At 53.9% G+C, this 20,399-nt stretch overlaps 1 non-coding gene across 1 annotated transcript; it reads left to right on the plus strand.

Annotated features, from left to right (window-relative positions):
• The first annotated feature begins 258 nt into the window (after positions 1-258).
• Positions 259-365, plus strand: LOC111761796 (U6 spliceosomal RNA). The gene has a single exon (XR_002795056.1). It is a non-coding gene; the product is annotated as a U6 spliceosomal RNA (small nuclear RNA).
• The last annotated feature ends 20,034 nt before the right edge of the window (positions 366-20,399 follow it).

Genomic DNA, 20,399 nt, shown 5'->3' on the forward strand with positions numbered 1-20,399 from the left:
GAGTGCCTGCTAAGAACCACGTTCATACACATTCTAACTCTGGGAAGGGAAATCCCATAGGTCAGAATCTGTAAGTTTAAAAAAGAAGCCTCTGGGCCATAGAAGAATGCAAAGCATACAGTACTCTTTAGCCTGCCACTTAGCAGAGGAAAGGGAATGAAACTGAGTAAATCTAATGAGGCTTTCTGAAAGAAGTGGCACAGTAAGAAATGAATCAAACAAGGAGAATTCAGAAGTTTATGATAAAACTTCTTGCAAGTGCTCGCTTCGGCAGCACATATACTAAAATTGGAACGATACAGAGAAGATTAGCATGGCCCCTGCGCAAGGATGACACGCAAATTCGTGAAGCGTTCCATATTTTTTTGAAGGGGCCTCATATATTTTTTTAATGTAATATTTTTACAAAATCAATAAAAAACAAACAAACAAAAAAAAAAACTTCTTGCAAGACTGGAAACACAAGTCTAGAAAGGAAAGTGAGATTAAAGAGGCTATGGATATGCAGAAAGGTAAAATAAAGCACCAGAAATAAAATCTGATTATAAGATTGACTTCCTGCAAATTTCCCAAACCAGTAACAAGGAAGGAAAATCAATGTCCTTCTCTAGAAATTATAGATGTTATACAGTGGCCATTCTTTTTCACCAAAATCAGCAAACATTTTTCATAAACATTTGTTGGGCAAATTCTCCCAACTAACTTTGGGTTCCCAGGTCACAACCTGTAGAAACATATCATGGTAAAGCAATAATGTAGAAGAATTTCTCTTTATTTTCCCTCCCTTAGGTACAGTCTTTAGTAACTTTATTATTATTATACATAAAGCATATAAATTTCCCTTTGTCCAAAGTAAGTTATGTGTTCTACACTTGGTGTGTAGGAGACTATGCTGTGGCTATTTGTGTGACTGGAAGTTTTTGTGGCTTATGAGCTATTTAGCAGTACATGTATTTTAGAATCCCTGAAAGAATTGTTCCTATTCCATACAAGAAGCCTTCCAGGCAGTAGAAACTGGCAAAATGCAACAACTTCAAAAGCACAAATAGAATCTATTATATCAACCAAGATAAGAATTAGATTTCTTTGATTATTACCTGTAGGAGGATTTCATTCTTTTAATTTCCCTTCTGAGTAATTGATAAGGGAAACTGACAATGAATCACATCTCTTCTGTGAGTTTCATTAGAACTTTTTCAAGGCTTGTAATCTCATAGAAATACAGCATAGCTCATAAGGTTTATGCTGCTAGACAACTTTATGGAATTCAATGCAATATTGAGTGAATTTTCACCTTTTCATGCACTGAGGTATTGAAGCTAATATAAGTGGAAAAATCAGTCTCATTTTGAGTACTCTTTCATTTAAATTGACAAGACTCATTTCTTCTTCTAGAAGGCACTCGGAAGAGCAATAGTGAAAGAAAGGATCAGTCACCTGATGGAAGTGTGGGAAAGGGGCATTGGTCCAGTTTCTTCTATTTCAATGGGGAGGAATTACCTCTTAATAATAACTTTGGCAATTTGCTTCATGCTGTATTCATCCTGCCCTAAAAAGAAGAGTGCCATACTCTATAAGTGCTTCAGTTTTATGCATCTGAAGTAAAAGAGAAGCTGTGTGGAATAAAGGAGTGTTATGGGTTGATTTGTAGGCCCTCAAAAGATACATTGACCTCCTAAACCCAGCATATGTAAGGCATAGTGTTATTTGGAAATAAGGTCTTTATAGATGTAATCAAGTTAAGGGGGTTGTCTTTGTTTGAAGGGTTTTAATATTGATTCACTCTATTCAATTGTTACTGATGTGTTGAGATCTATTTCTTCTTGAGTCTATGAATGTAGTTTGGTGTTCATGTAAATTGTGTATTTCACCTAGGTTATCTAATTTTTTGGTATACAATTGTTCATAGTATCTCATGAAACTTTTATTTCTTTGGAGTCAACCCTGCCACCCATTCATTTCTCATCTTAGTTATTTGTTCCCTCTCTCTTTTTTCTTTGTCAGCCTAGTGAAAATTTTACCAATTTTTTCAATGTTTCAAAGAATAATCTTTTGAATTTTTATTTTTATTTCACTTATTTCCATAATTATAATATTATTTCCATCTTTTGGGGCATTTTGGGCTTGGTTTAAACTTCTAATTTTAATTTCTTTAGCTTGAGTCTTCAATTTGGGCTCTTTCTTCTCTGTAAATAATTTTAGAGCTATTTTTTTATTCCCTCTTTGCACTGACTTTGCTGCATCACATTTTTTGCTACGTCTTTTGTCATTTTTATTCACCTCAAAGTATTTCCCAATATGCCCTATGTATTAGTCAGCCAAAGGGGTGCTGATGGAAAGCACCAGAACTCTGTCGGCTTTTACAAAGGGTATTCATTTGGGATAGAAGCTTACCATCACAAGACCATAAACCCTAAGCAACTTCCTTCTCTGAAGGTTGTTGCCATATGTTGGAGCAAGATGGCGACTGGTCTGTGAGGGTTCAGTGGTCCTCTTCCTCTACCTAAGGCTCTATGGTCCCAGCTCCTTCTGTTCTCAGCTGTAGATGAGCATAAGGTTTGTCTTTACCCCTGGGGTTTGTTTCTTTCTGTGTTTTCTCAGCTGTTCTTGGCTCTGGTCTCTTCAGGCAAAGAGCCTGGCTCTCTCCGAGGGCTTCTGCATCCAAAACTCTAACACTCTAAGACTTTCCTCTGCTGTGTCATTTTCTCTGTGAGTTCCTGCCCACCATCGGTGGAGGGACTCAACATCCTACTGATGAGGCTGAATCAAAGCGTTAATCAGAATTTAATAAAGTAAAAGTGAAACCCCTGAATTTAATACCATTTAATATGCCCAGAGGAACAGACCAGTTTACAAACACAGTCCAATATCTATTTTTGGAATTCATAAACAATAGCAAACTGCCATACCCTATGATTTTTTTTTGGCGTATTGTTTATTTAAGAGAATACTGTTTAATTTCCACATGCTTGGGATTTTTCAATTCTCATTCTGTTTTGCTTTCAAGCCTAAATATACTGTGACATTGTATGATACAAATACTTTTAAATTTATTAAGACATTTTGTAAACAAATATATAATTTATCCTATATAATGACCCATGTTCACCATAGAAGTATATTTTTCTTTCACTGGATAATGTATTCTGTATATGTCATTTATTTATTTATTTATTTATTTATGGAAGTTTTTTTTAAAATATATTTTTATTTATTTTTAAAAGATACTTAAATTACATAGAATGTTATATTAAAAATATAAGGGATTTCCATATGTCTCATATGCCCCACTCCCCACACCTTCCTCCTTAACCACATTAACAACTTCTTTCGTTAGTGTGGTACATTCATAACAATTGATGAACACATTTTGGAGCATTGCCACTAAGCATGGATTATAGTTTACATTGTAGTTTACACTCTCTCCCACTCCATTCTGTAGGTATGGTAGGATATATAATGGCCAGTATCTGTCACTGAAGTGTCATTTAGGACAATTTCAAGTCTTTAAAATGCTCCATTACACCTCTTGTTCCATCTCCCTGACTTCAGCACCTCCAGTGACCACTGTCTCAACATCAGTGATATAATTTCTTCCATTGCTAGAATCACAATAAGTCTATAGTAAAATACCACTGAGTCCACTCTAATCCATGTTTTGTTCCCCAGTTCTGAGGATTCTGGGATGGTGATACCTACTCCACTTCTAATTGAGAGGAGGCCTCCATCTCATATGGCTGTATATTCTTTTAGATCCATTTGGTTTATACTACCAAGCAAATCTTCTAATTCTTTATTGAACTTCTGTCAATATATTCTATTATTAAAAATAGGACTTTGAAGAATCCTTCCATTAGTGAAAAACTATTTCTCCCTTCATATCTGTCAACTTTACAGCATACATTATGGGGCTATGACATTAGGTATATATATGTATATATATATATGTGTATTTATAACTGTTTTTTCTTATTGATGAATTGATTCCTTTATCAGTGTATCTTACTTCTTTGTCTCTTATGACGATTTTTACTTAGAGTCTATTTCATTTCATATTATATTAATATGAAATATTATTGATACATTATATATATTAGTGAAACAAACTATACCATTGAATGAAAAGATTACTAATTGAAATGAATATTTTTCCATCCTTTCACTTTCAACTTTCTCATATCATTGACTTTAATGTGAGTCTCTTGAACAGTTGGCTAATTCTGTTTTACTCATTCTGCCATTCTATGACTTTTGACTGGGAGTTTAATCCATTTACATTTATATTAATTATTAATCAGGCACATGTTTTTCGGCCATTTTGCTATATGATCTTTGTCCCTTTATACCTTCTCTGTCCCGTAATTCTTTTGATGATACCTACTTTCATATCTATTTAAATTTATTTATTTATTTTTAAAAAATTTGTTTATTCAGTTATTTTTCTCCCCTTCCCCCTCACACCCTGGTTGTCTGTTCTCTGTGTCTATTTGCTGCGTCTTCTTTGTCTGCTTCTCTTGTTGTCAGAGGCACAGGAATCTGTGTTTCTTTTTGTTGCGTCATCTTGCTGTGTCAGCTCTCCATGTACACGGCGCCATTCCTGGGCAAGCTGCACTTTCTTTCTCACTGGCCGGCTCTCCTTATGGGGCACACTCCTTGCATATGGGGCTCCCCTATGTGGATGACATCCCTGCATAGCATGACACTCCTTGAACGCATCAGCACTGTGCATGGGCCAGCTGCACATGGGTCAAGGAGGCCCAGGGTTTGAACCGTGGATCTCCCATGTGGTAGATGGATGCCCTAACCAGTGGGCCAAGTCCACCGCCCTAATTTTATTTTTTATTATATCATTTTGAATCTCTTTTTCTTTCCTTACGTATATAGTTTTCCAGTCTTTTCTTTGGGATTACCATGTGCTTGAATTTGACATCTTAAATCTATAAAAATGTCATCTGATTTGATGTCAAATTAACATCAATAGTGTACTCAAATATAGTTCCTATAACACACTATTCATGTATTACTCTAATCATGGACATTTCCAAAAGAAGAGCCCACCCAATACAGTACTACAAGGGGAAATACTTCTCTCAGTGAGATGGTGATTAACTGCAAGTCCACAAGCAAGGAACTAGGGTAATCTTCCAAAAACCAGTTCAAAGTGAGTATGTGAGCTAAGATTTTTATAGGTAAAAGAGAGTGAAGAAAAACAGGTACAGAAAACAACCCACAAAAATGTGATTATGTTAGACCTTCCAGGGGTCTTGTGAGGAGGGTAAATGTAATTCCTTAGTCCTGCCTTGTTTCAAGCATGTTAAACTTGTCCTTGGTTTCAGCAGCAAATTAACTGCAGTTTAGATATTGTTGTGCAGGTCCAAGGTCTCCATGACTCCCTTTTAGTGGAATGCTTCAGGAATGTCAGCATTTGGTCTTTCTTGGGGAAGGAGTCACTGATTTACTGAGGCGTATGTTTCTTCTGATGCCATTCTGCTGCTTTTTCTCTGAGTTATTATCTTATTCCTGTAAGTAGAACTGAGAAGGTCTAGTTAAAGTCCTTCAAGTCACTAAGTACAAAGAGTCAATTTCTAAGATTACATTAATAGAAAAACAGCTCAATTAGTTTTGGGGAAGGGTATTATAAGATCCATAGCTGCTGCAATGAAGAAATTTTAATAAGTATATTTTCTAGCTATCGCCTCCAACTTTTCGTTGTCCTTTTAAAGAATTATATCTTTTGAAATTGTATGTCCAAAGCCATAACTTTATCATTACTTTGTATGCATTAGCATTTTATAACCACTGAGAAGTAAAAAGTGAAGTTATATATCCAAAATAGAATACAGTATTACTGGCTTTACTTATATGGATATCATTATCAGAAGTCTTTATTTCTTTAAGCCACTTTGGTCCACCATTTAGTGTCCATTCCTTTCACTCTGAAAAAACCCTTTAGCTTTGCTTGTTGGGCACATGTAGTGGTGATGAACTCTCTTAGCTTATGTTAATTTGGGAATGCTTTTAAAACTCCCTCATTTTTAAAAAGGCAATAACACCAGATATAAAATTCTTGATTGGTGGGATATGTCAGTTAGCCAGTAAATGTTATCCAGTTGTTTGATCAAGCAAGCACTGGCTTAATTGTATGGTAAGGATACATCATAGACAAATCATCAGTTGTTTAATTGCATTTATGGCTGATTATTATATCTAAAAGTAACTGAAGGGATTGCCTTCATCAATGAGAGATATTTCATCTAATCAATTGAAGTCCTTCAAAGAAGCAATTTCAGTAGTCAGGGAGAGAATTTCCATCTCTACTTCAGACAGCTAGCTTCTCCTGGGGAACTCATTGAAGACCATCAGAGTTTCTGCTTGCAACCTGCTCTAGGGAATTCAAACTCATGCATCATTATAGTCACATGTGAAAATTTTTCCGTTGCGGAAACTCAGAGCCCAAACTACCACCGCTAGGGGCCGCTGTTGGAAAAGAATTGTTCCCTCCTGGATTCCAAGGCAGGGGGAGGGGCAGGGCCCCTTGCAGAAGGGGCTGTGGGGGAGGGGACCCCTGAGCCAGACCTGGGACTGGGGTGAGACCCCCTTTCCATCCGAGAGCTCACCTGGTCCAGGCCCAGAGTCTGCGTTGGGCCAGGCTGCGCCGGCCCTCTGAAGAGGGGTGTCCCTGGCCAACCAAAGTCCCCGAGGCCTGGTCAAGGAGGGGGCCTACCTAGGGCCGGCATTTCCCTGCAGGTCTTTCCCACGCCAATGGTCACAGACATGCTGACTCCCATCTGATCCCCGTCACCTCCACCGTTTTGGGACCGGAAAACCTGGCCTTTCCCACAGGTGGCCTGAGGGCTTGGCTTCTGCCTGGCCATTCTCACCTCACTGGTGGCCCGCGGGCTTCGGCCTCGGCTGCCTGCCAGGCCCAGAGAAGCCTTTCTCCCAGAGAGGAGAGGCTCAGAGTCTTCCCCTTCCTTGTCAATGTCCACTCTTTCTCTGTGTTTCTTTTCTGGGATGAGAGGGGCGGGCCCCTGAGCACCCAGGCGACTCTCAGACATGAGCGTGCCCTTTTTTCTCTCGCCCGACTTTGTGGTACCGTACGAATGAACATTGATCTTTTCTCCGGGTTCGGGGGGCCCAAAACGAAGCCGCGTACCTATTGGGTTGTGAGGCTTTTCAGGGGAAAGCATTTCTGCTCACTTGAGGCACTGCGGTCAATTGGGCTTACAGGTCCGTGTGTCCCGTGTGTCAGGGACATTGGAAGCAGGCCTCGCGACCGTCCAAAGCAGTTGTCTGGGTTGTTTTGGCATTGACTCGAGCCACAACCTCCAGTGTTTGAAACACACACACAAAAGGAAGAACTCATCATCTTCAGTACATTTTGCTCTGCCAGAGCACGCCATGCAGCCAGGCGATTTTCCTCTTGGTTGTCGTGCCAAGCTACCATAGCAGGCAATGCGGCAGGTCTACTGTCCAGATCTCCAAACAAAAGCAGAGAGCCCTTCTGGCCTAGGCGCAGCTGCCTAGTTGATAAAGCCCCAGGCACTGGTGCTCCTGAGAGCTGCGGGGACAGCCAGGTCTAGGCTGGTGGCAGGAGGCTCTGGGCTTCAGCGCCCTGCCAGTGGGCCCTACTTGAGTCTACGTGCTCTTGCATGGGGTGGAGTCGGTCTCAGGTGGGACCTCCCTCCACACGCCTCTCCTGTCCCTTTGGCTGAAGCTGAGCCCGGGCCCAGCACTGGGGGCTTTTGTCTGCAGAGGAGCCTTGAATCTCTGGACAGGCCCCGTGCCAGCTGGGACCTGAGCCTCAGCCCAGCTGCAAGCCCTACGCTCCAGTTCGTTGGACTTGCCCAGGGCAGCTAAGAGGGAGGAGAAGATGGTCGTCAGCACAGCAGGAAGCAAGAGTGCCGACACCTGGCAGCGGGAGAAGCGCCTCCAGCAGCCCTGTGGGATCGAAGCCCCCTCTGCCTCCAGCCGCTGCCTCTGCCCTGCCCCGTCTCCTCCTGCCACCCCAGCCAGGCTTCTCCCCCGCTGAGCCGGGACCTAGGCGCAGGCGCCCAAGCCCGCCGGGCAGGCCACGCCCCCTGCCGCCCCCGAACCCTGGTGCCCCGCCCTCCGCCCCTGGCAGACTCGCCCCGCCTCCGTTGCTCTGGAGACCATGGCTGCTGATGGGAGGGGCCTAAGGCCTGGAGGTGTAAGACAGCTGTGATGAGGGGGAGAATTCTCTACTCCGGAGTTGTCCCCGGTGCTCGTGGCGGGACGCGTGCGGCCAGTAGACATACTGCCGAAACCCACCAGATGCGCTCCCAGGAGCGTGTCGACCGCCAGGGAAACTCACGCGCCGGGGTTTGCGGGGTTCCCAAATGGACACATCGAATGCCCCCAAGAGGCCACGGGAAGGAAAGGGGGCGCTGGCGTGGTAGGACCCTGCTGGCTGGGGGCTGTGCTGGAAGAAAACCCCTGCTATGGTGTCATGGACTGTTGTTTTCTCCTCTAAGTCTGATGGAAAGAAAAGAGGCAGAGGAAGCTCCAGGAACAAGCAAGCGGCCCCGTTGCGGAAACTCAGAACCCAAACTACCACCGATAGGGGACGCTGTTGGAAAAGAATTGTTCCCTCCTGGATTCCAAGGCAGGGGGAGGGGCAGGGCCCCTAGCAGAAGGCGCTGTGGGGGAGGGGACCCCTGAGCCAGACCTGGGACTGGGCTGAGACGCTCTCTCCATCTGAGAGCTCACCTGGTCCAGGCCCAGAGTCTGCATTGGGCCAGGCTGCGTGGGCCCTCTGAAGAGGGGGGTCCCTGGCCAACCAAAGTCCCCGAGGCCTGGTCAAGGAGGGGGCCTACCTAGGGCCGGCGTTGCCCTGCAGGTCTCTCCCACGCCAATGGTCACAGACCTGCTGACTCCAATCCATAGGGCCAGGGCAGCTTCCAGGGCGTCCAGGGACTTAACCGGCTCATCTCTGGAAGGCTCGCATACATTAGACAGAAACAGGTTCGCTGCTTTCCACAGGCATTTCCCAGAAGTCCCGGGTGGGAAAGAGCGGAGAAGAGATGGAGCCCCAAGCGGATCTGGGAGCGCCTTGGCACGACCCCCAGTCTCCTGCAACGACACAGCCCCGGAGAGCACGGAGCTGTCTGGACGCCAGGCCTTGCGAGAGCGCCTCCACTTCAGCCACCATAAGCAACCCACCTAACCCTGAACTCAATGCCACGGGAGCGGGGTGGGGGGGGGAGTGGGTCAGTCACGCGCCAGGAGAAGGACACCACGAGGTGGTTGTGAAATGGGGAATGGGGAATGCGGAGGGCAGGGGGCTGCCTTGGAAGGCAGGGGGAAGGGCGGGGACCCTGGCAGGAGGGGCTGTGGGGGAGGGCACCCCTGGGCCACATCTGGGGCTGATGTGAGAACCTCTGCATCCCATCGCTCCCCTGGTCCAAGTCAAGAGTCTGGCTTGGGCCAGGCCGCCACGTCCCTCTTCAGAGGGGCATTCCCGGCCAACCAAAGTCCCGCGACCTGGTCAGACGGGCCTCCCTAGGGCCATTGGCCCTGCAGTGCCAGAGGTTTCGGGAAAGCCTGCCAGCTGCCTTCCAGGCTGGACTCGTAGAGCTCTCGGTGGCTTGCCCATCCTAGGCCCTGCAGAGCGTGCCATGCCCTAGCCCTGGCCTGGGAGCCACCAGGCGCTGGCCTCCCTGGACGGTCTCTACGAATGGGGCGCTCCGTCCAGAGACGGGGCATTTTCAGGGACTTGGGATCCCTGGGTGCGGAGGTCCTCCTTTGGAGCCGCAGAACTCGGGCTCCAGCACAGGGCCCTCAGGTGTTCTCGGCTCCAGCCCCACCTGGGTGCTCAGCTTGGCTGGGGGATTCCTCCTCCCAGCCTCGACCCCCTCTGTGAGGTCCGGGGCCCACCCAGGCCCCATCACCACACACCCCCACTCTGGCCACGCCAGGAGTGGCAGAACCACTTGGGCCCTCATTCCTGCTGGAGGATGCTCGGGACAGCTCTCTGGCCTTTCCGCGACCACACTCGACTCGTTCCCTGCGTCTCAGCTCCCTCCCGTGACTCCAGACCCTGGCGACTCCATCTCGACTCCTGTGTCCTCCGGGGGAAACCCCCTGCCCAGGACGGAACTGGCTGTCTTTGTCTTCCCCCCAGCAGCTCAGTCCAGCAGGAGACCACTTGCGTGCTAGGCCCGGCCGCTGAGCCTAGAACCTTACGCTGGCTCGCCTGCCATCCCCTTCCCATCCAGAGCTCAGCCCACCGGGTGGCAGACCCCCAAATTCACCTCGAGGTTCTTCCAACTCCAAGCTCTGGTGACTGATGGGGAGGGCCCTCCTCACGTGTGCTGGTGCACTGCCTGCTTGGCACGGAGGGGGGGGGGTGGGGGGTGGCAGGGCGGAATGGGAGTGCTTGAAGCCTGTGTCCAGAAAGGGCCAGAATAAAATCCATCTCTATCGAAGGAGTCCGGGTGTGTGCAACATGGGGGCTTGGTGGACCTCTCCACAGGCCCCTCCCTCCTCTCAGTTTCAGAGCCTCCAAGCCTCCCCCCGCTTGCTCACCCATGGGTTCCCAGTGCCTCCTTTCCTCCTGCTGCCCTGGAGAGGTTTGGATTGCTGTCTGGAATGCCAGTGTTCTCTCAAGGAAGGGAGGCCTCTTTGGCCTGCGTGGGACTTGCAAGCCACAAACACATGGCTCAAGCTCTCTTGGGCGGGAAGGAGCCGTGTGATGAAGGAGGCTCCACAGACTAGCCTTTTAGTCACACGTGGCTACAGCACAGATGGAGGCCATTTCCATCAGGGCAGAAAGACCCGGCGCACTGGCTCGACGCTTCTCTCCGGGGCTCCGCTGAGATGGCTCTATTTTCAGGGCGAAAAAATGAAGACAACCCCTTTTTCCCTCCTAGTTCTAGGCTCCCTAGGCCACGTGTGCATCTGTGAGCACACCATCACCCGTGAAGGGAACAGGAAGCTCTGAGTGAGGAGTCTTGGGTGCTGGGTCATCATCCTTGTGCCAGACACAGGAGCCCCCGCAACCAGATCCTGTTGTGTACGGAGAGCAAGAGGGCATGGATCGGAGCCAACGGCACCTAGCAGCCCCTTCCCGATTCCTCTTCTCCCAAAATCCAAGGGCATGGGGGTCAGAGCTGACACAGCAGTTTGCCGGCTTGCCCCGACATGCTGCAAGCTCCTTCCGTTCTCGTGTAGAGAATCGGAACCCTACTTTCCCCTCTCCTCTCTCCACTGAGACCCAAAAGCCCAGCTCAGCACTTCTCGTCCATCTGAAGCTCCCAGCTGCTCAGATCCTCAGTAGTTGTTGCTACCGAGTCTGTGCTTGACACTGGGGAGGACCCTAGCGTTCAAGACGGGCCTGATCTCTTCCAAGCCCGGGCGGGCGGGCAGGGGGGCAGCGGCCCTCAGAGCTCCTCTTGTGTGCTTGCTTTCCAGAGCTCATTTCCATAGTCACTTCCACCTGCCCAGGACCCCTTTCTGCTTACTGTTACACTGGAAAACTCTCCGCCTGCTTCCTGCTACCCACTTAGCTCAACCCTCCCTGGAGTCAGAAATGGCTCGGCCTGAAGTGCCTACAGCACACCACCCACGGGGGAGGGTTCCACCCTTCCATAGTCCTGGCGCCAGACACGCACACACACACCATCAGCACCTGCTGCCAATAGCTTTACTGTTGACCCTTGGCTTAGGGCTTGTTAGGGGGCTACAAGCGGGCAGTTAGAAAGATGCCTCCTGGCTGGAGGGGCTCGGGCAGGCGCCCGCAGGCTGGGGGAAGAGTGCCCTCCCCCACGGCCTCTGGGCTCCAGAGACTCCTAGCGGTGCTTGAGGGTGAGCCTTCCAAAGAGATAACTCGCCCCGCCCCGCCCCGCCTGCAGGCCAGCAAGCCTGCAGAGCTTGGTCACGTGGTCGCCCAGCTTGCTGATCAGTTTCACCTCCTCACCAAGGAAACGCTTCTCCAGGAAGGCACAGAGCTGAGCAAGAGAAGAGAAGTGAACAATTCTGCTGGAGAGATGACAGGAGGCAATAGGTCCCAAGGTGGCAGATGTGGCAAGCGAGGCACGGCAAGGAATTTCCCTGGACAATCCAAGGGAGTCAGGGCTCAGGGTGGAGGCTTCATCCCCAGGAAGGTCTGCGTGTGGGGAGCCATGGAGGAGCGGGATACAGACGTGGGGGTCTGCGTGGGCAGATGCCAGGGCATGCAGATCCCAAACGGCCTGCAGGGTTCATGGACTTCCCTAGGGCCAGGGCCGCTTCCAGGGCGTCCAGGGACTTACCCGCTCATCTCTGGAAGGCTCGCCTACGTTAGACAGAAACAGGTTCGCTGCTTTCCACAGGCATTTCCCAGAAGTCCCGGGTGGGAAAGAGCGGAGAAGGGATGGAGCCTCAAGCGGATCTGGGAGAGCCTTGGCACGAACCCCAGTCTCCTGCAACGACACTGCCCCGGAGAGCACGGGGCTGTCTGGACGCCAGGCCTTGCGAGAGCGCCTCCACTTCAGCCACCATAAGCAACCCACCTAACCCTGAACTCAATGCCCCGGGAGCGGGGGGGGGGGGGCCGGGGAGTGGGTCAGTCACGCGCCTGGAGAAGGAACCCACGAGGTGGTTGTGAAATGGGGAATGGGGCTGTGGGTGGGGGAGGGTCGGTCTCGGTTTGCTTGGCGGGATGCAGGGGTCCCCAGGCCGATTCTGGGCAGTCGAAAGGTTCTGGGAGGTGGGACCTTGATGGGGACATTGGGAATCCTGGGAGGTGAGGATTCTGGGGTGCCGGGGTTGGCGCAGAAAGGAGGTGGGCTTCCGGGGTTGTCTGTGAGAGCGTGGACTTGTCTGGGAGCCGGGGGGCGTTCCTCAGAAGTGCGGAGGGAACCTGCGCACACCTGGGCTTGGCGCTGCGAGATCAGCTGAGGCTCATTGGGAAGTTGCCCAGGCTGTTCCAGGACCCTGGGAACTCCCTGAGGTGGGGTGGGGGACCCGGAGCTCTGGCTGCGGCAGAGGTGAAGGTGTGATAGGCTTAGAGTTCCCTAGGGGGATGTGGGCTCCGGGTGGGAGGCTCTTTATCTCTGAAGAGATAACGTCAGCTGCGGGAGACTGGTGGGTGGGGGATGGTAGGAGGCTGCGGTCCTGCCCTTGGTAACCATGGCAACGACTCCAGTCCCGGGGAAACCGTTGGACTATGCGAAGTCTATCAACTGGCCCTATTCAGGGCAAATGCAAACCCAATGGGCTGAAGGCTTCTCTAGAAGGTGTGAGGGCCGTGCTCAAAGACTACCTAAGATGGGGAGGCTAGATGCTCATTCAAGCCTATGGGAAGCGAAAGAGAAGGACCATTTGGCCTTTCCTCTCTGTAGAAGAGGGACTCCAAAATCTTGTGTGGGTCTGCTCATCGGCACAGGGGGCCTGGCCAGGGCCTGGGGGCGGGACAGAGGCGCCAGCGCCCCGCCAGCCCGGGCCACCGCGCCCACCGTCTCCCTGGCACTGGCCCGCAAGGCACCCCTCCCCCCGCCCCCATCAGGCTGGCCTCGTCCCCGCCCCACCTCCTTGCAGTGGAGACGGTGGCCACGGGGAGTGGCTGAGGGCGGGGTGTGGCAAACCGTTTGTGATGCGGGGGCCTTTTTCTCCACTCGCAGTTGTCCTCCTCCCCGCCCCCCCAGCAGCGATAGTGCCGGGACCGGGGCGGCCCTTACACATCCTGCCCCAAGCCACAGAATGCACTTGGGGGAGCGTGTCGGCTGCCAGGGAAACAAAGGCGGTGCGGGGTAGCAGGGTTCCCAAATGGACTCAACACATGCCCACCAGCAGGCCACGGGGATGAAAGAGGTCACTGACGTGAGAGGAGTCTGCTGGGTGGGGGCTGGGCTAGAAGAGAACGTCTCCTCTGGCCTCCTGGACAGCTGTTTTCTCCTCTCCGCCCGCCCGTATCGTGAAAAGCCGTCCAAGAGACAGAAGCAGAAACAGGAGCGCCCAAGCAGCTCCCTGGCGGCAAGTCCAAGCCCAACTACCACCGCTAGGGGCCAGGGTCGGAGGAGAATTCTTCCTTCCTCACACTTCCCGGAGGGCAGGGGGCTGCCTTGGAAGGCAGGGGGAAGGGCGGGGACCCTGGCAGGAGGGGCTGTGGGGGAGGGCACCCCTGGGCCACATCTGGGGCTGATGTGAGAACCTCGGCATCCCATCGCTCCCCTGGTCCAAGCCAAGAGTCTGGCTTGGGACAGGCCGCCACGTCCCTCTTCAGAGGGGCATTCCCGGCCAACCAAAGTCCCGCGACCTGGTCAGACGGGCCTCCCTAGGGCCATTGGCCCTGCAGTGCCAGAGGTTTTGGGAAAACCTGCCAGCTGCCTTCCAGGCTGGACTCGTAGAGCTCTCGGTGGCTTGCCCATCCTAGGCACTGCAGAGCGTGCCATGCCCTAGCCCTGGCCTGGGAGCCACCAGGCGCTGGCCTCCCTGGACGGTCTCTACGAATGGGGCGCTCCGTCCAGAGACGGGGCATTTTCAGGGACTTGGGATCCCTGGGTGCGGAGGTCCTCCTTTGGAGCCGCAGAACTCGGGCTCCAGCACAGGGCCCTCAGGTGTTCTCGGCTCCAGCCCCACCTGGGTGCTCAGCTTGGCTGGGGGATTCCTCCTCCCAGCCTCGACCCCCTCTGTGAGGTCCGGGGCCCACCCAGGCCCCATCACCACACACCCCCACTCTGGCCACGCCAGGAGTGGCAGAACCACTTGGGCCCTCATTCCTGCTGGAGGATGCTCGGGACCGCTCTCTGCCTTTCCTCGACCAGACTCGACTCGTTCCCTGCGTCTCAACTCCCTCCCGTGACTCCAGACTCTGGCGACTCCATCTCGACTCCCGTGTCCTCCGGGGGAAACCCCCTGCCCAGGACGGAACTGGCTGTCTTTGTCTTCCCCCCAGCAGCTCAGTCCAGCAGGAGACCACTTGCGTGCTAGGCCCGGCCGCTGAGCCTAGAACCTTACGCTGGCTCGCCTGCCATCCCCTTCCCATCCAGAGCTCAGCCCACCGGGTGGCAGGCCCCCACGTTCACCTCGAGGTTCTTCCAACTCCAAGCTCTGGTGACTGACGGGGAGGGCCCTCCTCACGTGTGCTGGTGCACTGCCTGCTTGGCAGGGGAGGGGGGGGTGGGGGGTGGCAGGGCGGAATGGGAGTGCTTGAAGCCTGTGTCCAGAAAGGGCCAGAATAAAATCCATCTCTATCGAAGGAGTCCGGGTGTGTGCAACATGGGGGCTTGGTGGACCTCTCCACAGGCCCCTCCCTCCTCTCGGTTTCAGAGCCTCCAAGCCTCCCCCCGCTTGCTCACCCATGAGTTCCCAGTGCCTCCTTTCCTCCTGCTGCCCTGGAGAGATTTGGATTGCTGTCTGGAATGCCAGTGTTCTCTCAAGGAAGGGAGGCCTCTTTGGCCTGCGTGGGACTTGCAAGCCACAATCACATGGCTCAAGCTCTCTTGGGCGGGAAGGAGCCGTGTGATGAAGGAGGCTCCACAGACTAGCCTTTTAGTCACACGTGGCTACAGCACAGATGGAGGCCATTTCCATCAGGGCAGAAAGACCCGGCGCACTGGCTCGACGCTTCTCTCTGGGGCTCCGCTGAGATGGCTCTATTTTCAGGGCGAAAAAATGAAGACAACCACTTTTTCCCTCCTAGTTCTAGGCTCCCTAGGCCACGTGTGCATCTGTGAGCACACCATCACCCGTGAAGGGAACAGGAAGCTCTGAGTGAGGAGTCTTGGGTGCTGGGTCATCATCCTTGTGCCAGACACAGGAGCCCCCGCAACCAGATCCTGTTGTGTACGGAGAGCAAGAGGGCATGGATCGGAGCCAACGGCACCTAGCAGCCCCTTCCCGATTCCTCTTCTCCCAAAAACCAAGGGCATGGGGTCAGAGCTGACACAGCAGTTTGCCGGCTTGCCCCGACATGCTGCAAGCTCCTTCCGTTCTCGTGTAGAGAATCGGAACCCTACTTTCCCCTCTCCTCTCTCCACTGAGACCCAAAAGCCCAGCTCAGCCCTTCTCATCCATCTGAAGCTCCCGGCTGCTCAGATCCTCAGTCGTTGTTGCTACCGAGTCTGTGCTTGATATTGGGGAAGACCCTAGCGTTCAAGACGGGCCTGATCTCTTGCAAGCCCGGGCGGGCGGGCAGGGGGGCAGCGGCCCTCAGAGCTCCTCTTGTGTGCTTCCTTTCCAGAGCTCATTTCCATAGTCACTTCCACCTGCCCAGGACCCCTTTCTGCTTACTGTTACACTGGAAAACTCTCCGCCTGCTTCCTGCTACCCACTTAGCTCAACCCTCCCTGGAGTCAGAAATGGCTCGGCCTGAAGTGCCTACAGCACACCACCCACGGGGGAGGGTTCCACCCTTCCATAGTCCCGGCGCCAGACATGCACACACACACCATCAGCACCTGCTGCCAATAGCTTTACTGTTGACCCTTGGCTCAGGGCTTGTTAGGGGGCTACAAGCGGGCAGTTAGAAAGATGCCTCCTGGCTGGAGGGGCTCGGGCAGGCGCCCGCAGGCTGGGGGAAGAGTGCCCTCCCCCACGGCCTCTGGGCTCCAGAGACTCCTAGCGGTGCTTGAGGGTGAGCCTTGCAAAGAGATAACTCGCCCCGCCCCACCCCGCCCCGCCCCACCTGCGCGCCAGCAAGCCTGCGGAGCTTGGTCACGTGGTCGCCCAGCTTGCTGATCAGTTTCACCTCCTCACCAAGGAAATGCTTCTCCAGGAAGGCACAGAGCTGAGCTAGAGAAGAGAAGTGAACAATTCTACTGGAGAGATGACAGGAGGCAATAGGTCCCAAGGTGGCAGATGTGGCAAGCGAGGCACGGCAAGGAATTTCCCTGGACAATCCAAGGGAGTCAGGGCTCAGGGTGGAGGCTTCATCCCCAGGAAGGTCTGCGTGTGGGGAGCCATGGAGGAGCGGGATACAGACGTGGGGGTCTGCGTGGGCAGATGCCAGGGCATGCAGATCCCAAAGGGCCTGCAGGGTTCATGGACTTCCGTAGGGCCAGGGCAGCTCCCAGGGCGTCCAGGGACTTACCCCGCTCATCTCTGGAAGGCTCGCCTACGTTAGACAGAAACAGGTTCGCTGCTTTCCACAGGCATTTCCCAGAAGTGCCGGGTGGGAAAGAGCGGAGAAGGGATGGATCCCCAAGCGGATCTGGGAGCGCCTTGGCACGACCCCCAGTCTCCTGCTATGACACAGCCCCGGAGGGCACGGAGCTGTCTGGACGCCAGGCCTTGCGAGAGCGCCTCCACTTCAGCCACCATAAGCAACCCACCTAACCCTGAACTCAATGCCCCGGGAGCGGTGGGGGGGCGGGGGAGTGGGTCAGTCACGCGCCTGGAGAAGGAACCCACGAGGTGGTTGTGAAATGGGGAATGGGGCTGTGGGTGGGGGAGGGTCGGTCTCGGTTTGCTTGGCGGGATGCAGGGGTCCCCAGGCCGATTCTGGGAAGTCGAAAGGTTCTGGGAGGTGGGACCTTGATGGGGACATTGGGAATCCTGGGAGGTGAGGATTCTGGGGTGCCGGGGTTGGCGCAGAAAGGAGGTGGGCTTCCGGGGTTGTCTGTGAGAGGGTGGACTTGTCTGGAAGCCGGGGGGGCGTTCCTCAGAAGTGCGGAGGGAACCTGCGCACACCTGGGCTTGGCGCTGCGAGATCAGCTGAGGCTCATTGGGAAGTTGCCCAGGCTGTTCCAGGACCCTGGGAACTCCCTGAGGTGGGGCGGGGGACCTGGAGCTCGGGCTGCGGCAGAGGTGAAGGTGACGGTGTGATAGGCTTAGAGTTCCCTAGGGGGATGTGGGCTCCGGGTGGGAGGCTCTTTATCTCTGAAGAGATAACCTCAGATGCGGGAGACTGGTGGGTGGGGGATGGTAGGAGGCTGCGGTCCTGCCCTTGGTAACCATGGCAACGACTCCAGTCCCGGGGAAACCGTTGGACGATGCGAAGTCTATCAACTGGCCATATTCAGGGCAAATGCAAACCCAATGGGCTGAAGGCTTCTCTAGAAGGTGTGAGGGCCGTGCTCAAAGCCTACCTAAGATGGGGAGGCTAGATGCTCATTCAAGCCTATGGGAAGCGAAAGAGAAGGACCATTTGGCCTTTCCTCTCTGTAGAAGAGGGACTCCAAAATCTTGTGTGGGTCTGCTCATCGGCACAGGGGGCCTGGCCAGGGCCTGGGGGCGGGACGGAGGCGCCAGCGCCCCGCCAGCCGGGGCCACCGCGCCCACCGTCTCCCTGGCACTGGCCCGCAAGGCACCCCTCCCCCCGCCCCCATCAGGCTGGCCCCGCCCCCGCCCCACCTCGTTGCCGTGGAGACGGTGGCCACGGGGAGTGGCTGAGGGCGGGGTGTGGCAAACCGTTTGTGATGCGGGGGCCTTTTTCTCCACTCGCAGTTGTCCTCCTCCCCGCCCCCCCAGCAGCGATAGTGCCGGGACCGGGGCGGCCCTTACACATCCTGCCCCAAGCCACAGAACGCACTTCGGGGAGCGTGTCGGCTGCCAGGGAAACAAAGGCGGGGCCGGGTAGCAGGGTTCCCAAATGGACTCAGCACACGCCACCAGCAGGCCACGGGGATGAAAGAGGTCACTGACGTGAGAGGAGTCTGCTGGGTGGGGGCTGGGCTAGAAGAGAACGTCTCCTCTGGCCTCCTGGACAGCTGTTTTCTCCTCTCCGCCCGCCCGTATCGTGAAAAGCCGTCCAAGAGACAGAAGCAGAAACAGGAGCGCCCAAGCGGCTCCCTGGCAGCAAGTCCGAGCCCAACTACCACCGCTAGGGGCCAGGGTCGGAGGAGAATTCTTCCTTCCTCACACTTCCCGGAGGGCAGGGGGCTGCCTTGGAAGGCAGGGGGAAGGGCGGGGACCCTGGCAGGAGGGGCTGTGGGGGAGGGCACCCCTAGGCCACATCTGGGGCAGATGTGAGAACCGCGGCATCCCATCGCTCCCCTGGTCCAAGCCAAGAGTCTGGCTTGGGCCAGGCCGCCACGTCCCTCTTCAGAGGGGCATTCCCGGCCAACCAAAGTCCCGCGACCTGGTCAGACGGGCCTCCCTAGGGCCATTGGCCCTGCAGTGCCAGAGGTTTCGGGAAAGCCTGCCAGCTGCCTTCCAGGCTGGACTCGTAGAGCTCTCGGTGGCTTGCCCATCCTAGGCCCTGCAGAGCGTGCCATGCCCTAGCCCTGGCCTGGGAGCCACCAGGCGCTGGCCTCCCTGGACGGTCTCTACGAATGGGGCGCTCCGTCCAGAGACGGGGCATTTTCAGGGACTTGGGATCCCTGGGTGCGGAGGTCCTCCTTTGGAGCCGCAGAACTCGGGCTCCAGCACAGGGCCCTCAGGTGTTCTCGGCTCCAGCCCCACCTGGGTGCTCAGCTTGGCTGGGGGATTCCTCCTCCCAGCCTCGACCCCCTCTGTGAGGTCCGGGGCCCACCCAGGCCCCATCACCACACACCCCCACTCTGGCCACGCCAGGAGTGGCAGAACCACTTGGGCCCTCATTCCTGCTGGAGGATGCTCGGGACCGCTCTCTGCCTTTCCTCGACCAGACTCGACTCGTTCCCTGCGTCTCAACTCCCTCCCGTGACTCCAGACTCTGGCGACTCCATCTCGACTCCCGTGTCCTCCGGGGGAAACCCCCTGCCCAGGACGGAACTGGCTGTCTTTGTCTTCCCCCCAGCAGCTCAGTCCAGCAGGAGACCACTTGCGTGCTAGGCCCGGCCGCTGAGCCTAGAACCTTACGCTGGCTCGCCTGCCATCCCCTTCCCATCCAGAGCTCAGCCCACCGGGTGGCAGGCCCCCACGTTCACCTCGAGGTTCTTCCAACTCCAAGCTCTGGTGACTGACGGGGAGGGCCCTCCTCACGTGTGCTGGTGCACTGCCTGCTTGGCAGGGGAGGGGGGGGGTGGGGGGTGGCAGGGCGGAATGGGAGTGCTTGAAGCCTGTGTCCAGAAAGGGCCAGAATAAAATCCATCTCTATCGAAGGAGTCCGGGTGTGTGCAACATGGGGGCTTGGTGGACCTCTCCACAGGCCCCTCCCTCCTCTCGGTTTCAGAGCCTCCAAGCCTCCCCCCGCTTGCTCACCCATGGGTTCCCAGTGCCTCCTTTCCTCCTGCTGCCCTGGAGAGGTTTGGATTGCTGTCTGGAATGCCAGTGTTCTCTCAAGGAAGGGAGGCCTCTTTGGCCTGCGTGGGACTTGCAAGCCACAAACACATGGCTCAAGCTCTCTTGGGCGGGAAGGAGCCGTGTGATGAAGGAGGCTCCACAGACTAGCCTTTTAGTCACACGTGGCTACAGCACAGATGGAGGCCATTTCCATCAGGGCAGAAAGACCCGGCGCACTGGCTCGACGCTTCTCTCCGGGGCTCCGCTGAGATGGCTCTATTTTCAGGGCGAAAAAATGAAGACAACCACTTTTT

Source organism: Dasypus novemcinctus, chromosome 17, assembly GCF_030445035.2.
Source record: "Dasypus novemcinctus isolate mDasNov1 chromosome 17, mDasNov1.1.hap2, whole genome shotgun sequence".
Classification (NCBI taxonomy): domain Eukaryota; kingdom Metazoa; phylum Chordata; class Mammalia; order Cingulata; family Dasypodidae; genus Dasypus; species Dasypus novemcinctus.